The sequence below is a fragment of the Schistocerca piceifrons genome, chromosome 2 (assembly GCF_021461385.2).
Source record: "Schistocerca piceifrons isolate TAMUIC-IGC-003096 chromosome 2, iqSchPice1.1, whole genome shotgun sequence".
NCBI classification, from domain to species: domain Eukaryota; kingdom Metazoa; phylum Arthropoda; class Insecta; order Orthoptera; family Acrididae; genus Schistocerca; species Schistocerca piceifrons.
Window position 1 is genome coordinate 893,558,299 of NC_060139.1, and position 9,732 is coordinate 893,568,030.

Below are 9,732 nucleotides of genomic sequence, written 5' to 3' on the forward strand. Positions count from 1 at the left end.
TGCTTGTCTTTCTTACTTGTATTCGTCGACAAGGCCGTGTACATCTACTTATAGCTGTAGCAATTGGTTAGAAACGTTGTGCGCAGCCTTTTAAGCTCAGGTGCTATGTTTTGAGCATCACTTAGAAGCCGTGCACGGATTGCAAAAGAACAGATGAGTTGGGTTGGGTTGTTTGGGGGAAGATACCAAACTGCGAGGTCATCGGTCTCATTGGTTTAGGGAAGGACGGGGAAGGAAGTCGGCCGCGCCCTTTCAAAGAAACCATCCCCGTATTTGCCTGGAGCGATTTAGAGAAATCACGGAAAACCTAAATCAGGATGGCCGGACGCGGGATTGAACCGTCGTCCTCCCGAATGCGAGTCCATTGTGTTAACCACTGCACCACCTCGCACGGTAGAACAGATGATCGAGCTCTTCTGCGTTGGGTGGTGGTAAGATTGGGCGTGCCGATACCTGGCAGTATGTTTACGTTTGCGATATACTCTGTGCCCCAGTGTGTGTGTTGCAGATAGGGGAGCTTTTGGAAGTCTGATGTGACTTAAGCGTCAAAAAAACGCGAATACTTTCGCGTGCCAAATTTTTTTAAAGATTTTTTAAGATACTGAAGAATGTAGATTGTGGCAGTACTAGGGTAACTTTTAAGTCAGTCTTTTTAACAAACAGGAATATATTCGGGTTTTCTGTGCTCCGATAGGTTCTGGTCTTAATATTGCTCGTATTCTCCGGTCAGTTACACTCCTTCTTCCAATAGAAAATTTGAATAAAGGTAAGCTCCAGCTAGGTGGGCAAACTGCTGCAGGTGGATAACGTATGCGACACATCATACGCTGGCAAACCGTGCTGCCCGTGAACCGTGACAGATTGAGTCCGCGGCGCAGTCAGTTCCACAGCGGACCACCGCGCCGTGCCGCCCGACACAGCGACGCCGTATTTCTCGCTGAGATACAGGCGACGTGATCCCGGCGCCGCCGCGGCCGGCTCATGAATAAAACGCGGCGCACTGGTCTGCAGCGGTCGCCCTGCCGCGCGTCACCCTGCCGAGTCGGCGTGGGGCGGCAGCGGACGCAGCTCCAGCACAGCACAGCAGCGGAGCGGGTAGCAGAAGCCGCAGGCGAGCGCGCAGCGGGACAGGTTCACACAGACGGCCCTGTCCGCAGGCGGTCTCGCTACACTGACGTTAACACGGCAGCTTTTTATAATGCAAAAGGTTGTAGCAAACGGAATCTCCCAGTGGCTTACTTTTGCTACAGAAACTCCCCCAATTTAAATGACACGGAAATTACATGAGCTGGTACAAAGCTCTAATTAGTATGCCTAATTCTTTATTTTTGATGAATGGGTAATTGGTGGGTACCACAGGCAAATGACTAATGCCTGTAAGGTTTGAGAATAAAAAAGAGAATTTAATAGGCGTAATTAATGCAAATTACGGCCGCTACATTAGCGAGACTAGAATTAAAATATATAGCACCTGTTACTACTATAGACAGCTTTCCATGAGCAGGGACATTAACCTGAGCAAACTCGATTCTAGGATCATACGAAAGTCGAAATTGAAAATAGCGAAATAATCGATTGCGGAATAGGACAGCAGCTACAATACTGGCCATTAAAAAAAATGGTTCAAATGGCTCTGAGCACTATGGGACTTAACATCTGAGGTCATCAGTCCCTAGAACTTAGAACTACTTAAACCTAACTAACCTGAGGACATCACACACATCCATGCCCGAGGCAGGATTCGAACCTGGCCAGTAAAATTGCTACACCAAGAAGATATGCAATTGATAAACGGGTATTCATTGGACAAGTATATTATACTAGAAATGACATATGATTACATTTTCACGCAATTTCTGTGAATAGATCCTGAGAAATCAGTACCCAGAACAACCACCTCTAGCCGCAATAACGGCCTTGATACGCCTGGGCATTGAGTCAAACAGAACTTGGATGGCGTGTACAGGTACAGCTGCCCATGCAGCTTCAACACGATACCACAGTTCGTATTGTGACGAGCCAGTTGCTCGGCCACCATTGACCAGACGTCTTCAGTTGGTTAGAGATCTGGAGAATGTGCTGGCCAGGGCAGCTGTCGAACATTTTCTGTATCCAGAAAGGCCCGTACAGGACCTGCAACATGCGGTCGTGCATTATCCTGCTAAAATGTAGGGTTTCGCTGTGAACGGATGAGGGGTAGAGCCAGGAGGCGTAACACATCTCAAATGTAACGTTCACTGTTCAAAGTGCCCTCAATGCGAACAAGAGGTGACCGAGGCGTGTAACCAGTGGCACCCTATACCATTACGCCGCGTGATACGCCAGTATGGCGATGACGAATACACGCTTCCAATGTGCGTTCACCGCGATTTCGCCAAACACGGATGGGACCATCATGATGCTGTGAGCAGAACCTGGATTCATCCGAAAAAGTGACGTTTTGCCATTCGCTCACCCAGGTTCGTCGTTGGGTACACCATCGCAGGCGCTCCTGTCTGTGGTGCAGCGTCAAGGGTAACCGCAGCCATGGTCTCCGAGCTGATAGTCCATGCTGCTGCTAACGTCGTCCAACAGTTCGTGCAGATGGTTGTTGTCATGAAAACGTCCCCATCTGTTGACTCAGGGATCGAGACGTGGCTGCACGATCCGTTACAGCCATGCGGGTGAGATGCCTGTAATCTCGACTGCTAGTGATACGAGGCTGTTGGGGTTCAGCACGGCATTCCATATTACCCTCCTGAACCCACCGATTCCATATTCTGCTAACAGTCATTGGATCGCGACCAACGCGAGCAGCAATGTCGCGATACGGTAATCCGCAATCGCGATAGGCTACAATCCGACCTTTATCAAAGTCGGAAACGTGAGGCTACGCATTTCTTCTCCTTACATGAGGCATCTCAACAATGTTTCACCAGGCAACGCCGGTCAGCTGCTGTTTGTGTGTGAGAAATCGATTGGAAACGTTCCTCATTTCAGCGCGCTGTAGGTCTTGCCACCGGTGCCAACCTTGTGTGTATGCTCTGAGAAGCTAATCATTTGCACATCACAGCATCTTCTTCCTGTCGGTTAAATTTCACCTCTGTAGCACGTCATATTCGTGGTGTAGCAATTTTAATGGCCAGTAGTGTAGTATTGTTTCGTAGTTGAAAGGCATCAGGACTACATGACGTAAGATTATACAAAGATTAGGAGAAAGAGCTAGGTCCGCTTCTAACAGCAGTTCATCTTAGATCGTTGGAGCAACGAAGGGTACCAAGCGACTGAAAAAAAAAGAGCAGTCCTTGCTGTTTCCAGGTGATTCCCCTTTTCAAAAAGGGTCGCAGAACATATGCACTTAACTATAGGCCTATAACACTAATGTCAATCTGTTGCTGAACCATGGAAAATGACAATTATGATGCATTTGTGAAAGGAATATTTCGTCCTTAAAAACCAACATGGATTATGCAAATGGAGACCTTCTGCATCTGCACCTACGTGTACATGAGTACTCTACAATCCCCTATTATCTTTCTGGCCTTGGGTCTGGCCATGGGTACATGGAACCACCTTAAAGCCATTTCTTACCGTTCCACCCTCGAACTGCGCGTGGGAAAAACGAACATTTAAATGTTTCCCTGCGAGCTCTGATTGTTCATATTTTATTACGATGAGCATTTCTCCCCATGTAGGTGTGCACCAACAAAATTTTTCCCCCTCTAAGGAGAAATTTTGCTGACTGAAATTTTCTGAAAGATACTGCCGAACTAAAAGTGACTTTGTTGTGCTGAATACCATACCACCAATTCGCGTTTTATATCAATGCCACTCTCCCCCTTTATCCTGATAATACAAAACAAGCTGCCCTCCTTTGAACTTTTGCGATGTCTTCCGTCAATCCTATCTCATACGGATCGCACACCACACAGCACTACTCCAGAAGAGAGCGGACAGGCGTAACGTAAGCAGTCTCTTTCATAGTACTGTTGCATATCCTAAATTTTCTACCGACAAACCGCAGTCTCCGTTCTTCTTTCTCAACAGCATCAGTTTCACCGATCCTGATTAAATTATTTCTCATCGTAATCCCTATATATGTAACTGAGTGAACTGCCTTTACATTTATGTGATTTATCGTGTAACCGGAATTCATCTGATTATTTTTAGTGCTCATGTGGATGATTTCATACTTTGATGATTTATAACCAATTACCACTTTTTTCGCCGTACATATATCTTGTTTAGATCACTTTCCAGTTCGTTTTCATGATCTGATGACTTTACGAGACAGTAAATGACAGCATTATCTGCAAACAGTTTAAGAGATATGTGATTTAAGAGATATGTGACATTTCTGACAGGAAATGACCAATTCAGTCGCACAACTTTCATGACCCTCTATAGGCACGCAACATTACACTGGTGAGCCTAATATCATGTAGGGCCCCCGCGAGCACGCAGAAGTGCAGCAACACGATGTGACATGTACGACTAACGTCTGAAATAGTGCTGGAGGGAACTGACACAATGACTCCTGCATGGCTGTTCATAAGCCGTAAGAGTACGAGACGGTGCAGATCACTTCGAAAGAGAACGTTGCAAGGCATTCCATATGTGCTCCATAATGTTCATGTCTGGAGAGTTTGGTGGCCAGCGGAAGCGTTTAAACTCAGAAGCGTGTTCCTGGAAAAAAATCTGAAGCAATTCTGGATGTGTGGGTTGTCACATTGTCCTGTTGGAATTCCTCAAGTCCGTCGGAATGCACAATGGACATGAATGGATGCATGCTTATGTACGTGTCACCTGTCAGAATCGTAACTGGACGCCACAGGGGTCCCGTGTCACTCTAGCTGCACACGCCCCACGCCATTACAGAACCCCCATAAACTTGAACAGCCCCCTACTCTCATTCAGGTTCCATAGATTCATGAGGTTGTCTCCATACCCGTACAAAATTTGAAACGAGACTCGTCCAACCGGGTAACATGTTTCCTTACATCAACAGTCCAATGCCGGTGTTGACGGGCCCAGGCAAGGCGTAAAACTTTGTAGCGAGCAGTCATCAAGGGTACACGAGTGGGATTTCGGCCCCGAAAGCCCATGTCGATGATGTTTCAAAATGGTTCAAATGGCGCTGAGCACTATGGGACTTAACTTCTGAGGTCATCAGTCCCCTAAAACTTAGAACTACTTAAACCTAACTAACCTAATGACATCAAACACATCCATTCCCGAGGCAGGATTCGAACCTGCGACCGTAGCGGTCTCGCGGATCCAGACTGTAGCACCTAGAACCACTCGGCCACACCGGCCGGCGATGAAATTTCCTTGAAAGGTTCGCACGCTGACACTTGTTGATGGCCCAGCATTGATAACCTGCTATTGTGGCACCAGTAACCGATCTAACAACTGTGTAAGATACTTGTTGTCTTATAAAGGCGTTGCCGACCGTAGTGTCATATTCTGCCTGTTTACACATGTCTGTATTTGAGTACGCATGCCTATACCAGTTTCTTTGGCGCTTCGGAGTATTAGAAGTCGCTTGTGAGGAACGGTGTCAAAAGCCTCCTGTATATCTGAAATTACGGAAGTAATCTGACATTCGCTATCGATATCACTCATTACTTCAAGAGAATAAATAGCTAGTTGTGTATCATAAGCACGATATTTTCTGAATCAGCGTTGGCTGTTTGTCAATAAATCATTTTCTTCGAGGTAATTCATAATGTTCAAACGAAGTATACGTTCCAAAATCCTACTGAAAATGGACGTTACCAATGTGGGACTGTAATTCAGAGGAGTATTATTTCCTTTCCTGGATATACGTGCGAGGACTGCTATTTTGGAGTCTTTAGGTACGGATCATTCGACGAACGAGTGATTGTATGTAATTATCAAGTGTGGAGCTATTGTATCAGCGTATTCTGAAAGGAAGCTGATACTGCTTGACTACACCGAGGTTATCTACTTTTCTGTTACTCATTTTGGCACTTATTCTTGATCCAAATTCTGCAATATTTACTTCGTCTTCTTTGGCGAAGGAATTTCGGAAAATTGTGTTTAGTAACTCTGCTTCAGTGGCACTGTCAGCAGTAATATAACCATTGTTATCGAGCAGTTGAGGTAAGGATTTCGTCTTTATGCTGCTGTACTCTGCGTGCGATGAGATTGTCTTCGGGTTTCTGCTAGATTTGTATATAGTTTCACTGTGGAAACTATTAAAGTCATCTTGCATAGAAGCTAACGCTCAATTTAAAGCTTTCATAAAACTTGGAAAATCTTGGAAGTTTTGCGTTCTTTTGAATTTGGGGTACTTCTTTCGTTGTTTATGCAAAGAGTTTGACCTGTATTGTATAATGTGAGGTTAGAGCCATATCATCAACATTTAGTGGTGCACATCTCTGAAATGCTGCTGGTACTATTTCTTAGAATATAAACCACATCTGGTCTACGCTTACCTAGCCAGACTCGAACGACTTGAGACTGCCTCTTAGGAAGGCATCAAGCGAATTGTTATATTATTTTTTAAATAGATGTACACCACAGAATTCAGATCTCTCTGTTCCTAAGTAAGGTTCATAGCGCTGTAGACACTGGCGTCCAAGTTGATGCATTGTTACTTGACTTCAGGAAGTGATTTGACACTGTCTTGAACAGTCGTTTAGTGAAAACAGTGTTACCAAGTATTAGGCCAGATCTGTGACGTGATTCAAGACTTCCTTGTAGATAGAGCTCAATACGTCGCTCTTAGGGAAATAAAATCGACAGATGTAGATGTAGTTTTGTGGCTACCCCAAGGAAGAATGATAGAACCGTTGCTACTTACAGTGTATATAAATCATTCAGTAAAGAACTAAAGATCAGTTTGGATTCCGTAGAAATACTGGAACACGTGAGACAATACTGACCCTCAGATATAGTTTAGAAAAGAGATTAAGGAAAGGCAAACCTACGTTTCTAGCATTTGTAGACATAGAGAAAGCTTTTGACAATGTTGACTGGAATACTCTCTTTCAAATTCTGAAGGTGGCAGGGGTAAAATACAGGGAGCGAAAGGCTATTTACAATTTGTACAGAAACCAGATGGCAGTTATAAGAGTCAAGGGGCATGAAAGGGAAGCACTGGTAGGGAAGGGGGTGAGACAGGCTTGTAGCCTATACCCGATATTATTCAGTCTGTATATTGAGCAAGCAGTAAAGGAAACAAAAGAAAAAATTCGAAGTAGGAATTAAAATCCACGGAGAAGAAATAAAAACATTGAGGTTCGCCCATGACATTGTAATTCTGTCAGAGACAGCAAAGGACCTAGAAGAGCAGCTGAACGGAATGGACAGTGTCTTGAAAGGATGATACAAGATGATCATCAACAAAAGCAAAAGGAGGGCAATGGAATGTAGTTGAATTAAATCGGGTGTAGCTGAGGGAATTAGATTAGGAAATGAGGCGCTTAAAGAAGTAAATGAGTTTTGCTATTTGGGGAGCAAAATAATTGATGATGGTCGAAGTAGAGAGGATATAAAATGTAGACCGGCAATGAAAAGTAAAGTGTTTCTGAAGAAGAGAAATTTGTTAACATCGAGTATGGATTTGTCAGGAAGTCATTTCTGAAAGTATTCGTATGGAGTGTAGCCATGTATGACAGTGGCATGGACGATAAATAGTTTAGACAAGAAGAGAACAGAAGCTTTCGAAATGTGGTGCTACAGAAGAATGCTGAAGATTAGATGGGTTGATCGCATAACTAATGACAAGGTATTGAACAGAATTGGGGTAAAGAGAAACTTTTGGCACAACTTGACTAGATGAAGGGATCGCTTGGTAGGATATATTCTGAGGCATCAAGGGATCACCAACTTAGTATTGGAGGGCAGCGTGGATGGTAAAAATCGTAGAGGGAGACCAAGAGAAGATTCAGAAGGATGTAGGTTGCACTATGTACTGGGAGATGAAGAAGCTTGCAGAGGATAGAATAGCATAGCGAGCTGCATCAAACCAGTCTCTGGATTGAAGACCACAACAACAAAAAGATAAATCATTCACTATAGAGCGCTAGAAGGTGTGCGAAGTTCGCGTGTGGTTGTCTGTAAGTCGGTAACAACGCCAGAAGGCGGTATCAAAAATGGTTATGAGCACTACGGGACGCAACTGCTGTGGTCATAAGTCCCCTAGAACTTAGAACTACTTAAACCTAACTAACCTAAGGACATCACACACATCCATGCCCGAGGCAGGATTCGAACCTGCGACCGTAGCGGTCGTGCGGTTCCAGACTGTAGCGCCTTTAACCGCTCGGCCACTCCGGCCGGCAAGGCGGTATCGATTTGCAGAATACGTACAAAGGATTGATGAATCATGCTAGCTGTGCCATTTGACCCTGAATGTAAATCTAATATATTGCTCATATATAGGAAAAGAAATATACTATTCTATAACTATTGATGACAAATTGGTGAAAACAGTGTCGAGAACGACCTTAAATGAAATGACCACATAAAACAAATAGTAAGAAAAGGAGACGCTAGACTGAGATTCAAAGGAAGGATCTGAAGGAAGCGTAACTCAAACATGAAAGAAGTGGCTTATAAGGCGCTTGTTTGACCGACTGTTGAGTATTGTTCATGAATCTGGGCTCCTTACAAGTGCAACTAATAGAATATATAGAAAAGGTCCAACAAAGAGTGGTGAATTTCATCACGAGATCGTTTAGTCGGTGCGAGAGCGTTAAAGAGATGCTCAACAGACCCGAGTGCTAGGCGTTTCACGAGAGACGTTGTACATCACGGAGAGGTTTTGCTATTGAAATGTCGAGTGAGTAATTGCCGTGGAAAGCCTGACAACATATTAGTTGCTCCCACATACATCTCGTGTAATGACCACAACGAGAAAATTCGAGAAATTAGAACAAGTACAGACGCTATCCGGCAATCATTTGTCCTTCGCGACATTTGTGAGTGGAAAAGGGATGGGGGAAACATTTAGTGGAACCAGAAGTACCTTCCGCCATACACTGTTAGGTGTGTTGCGTAGTATGGTGTAGGTGTAGATGAGCAGAGGGAATTAGATCCAAACTATTGATATTAATGTACTTGCTTTGTGTACACACACTGGCGAACTAGTTTTGTTATGAAACTGTGAAGAATATACTACTAAATTATGACTAACATGCTTTTTGAAGATTTCTCTTCGTTTGTAAAGAAGAGCTAAGTATTTGCTTCGTCTGCTGTGATGTAATATTTACGAGCACCAACAATCATTCATATGTATTGGATGTAACAGATCACTCAATGTAATAACTATACTTAACTGATTTCTTTCGGTTAATGTTACCAGGGTTATGACTCATGCACTTCAATTTACACTACAGTACTATTGGTTTGCAATAAAAAGACAGAACCATTTACTTTCTAGTCCAGCTTATGAATCATCTCCGCTTAGATCCCGAAACTGCATTAATTGCTTTCAACAAACTGTTGGCACCAGTTGCACTTCCCTCTTATTTTAAACCACTGCCCGTTTCGCCAGCTAAGACCATTTTTAGTGGTATTTACATCGTATCAAACAACGAAATACAACAAAATTAGACAAATTGTGAACAGTGTAGCAATAGTCATCATTAACAAAATCAAAAAACATAAATATTAAAAAGAAACTCATCCATATATTTAGCAAAAGCAACAAATTACAAATGAAAATATTGTGAACTCTTCGGATATTAAAATGGATATATGTTATGTAAACTAAATAATGTT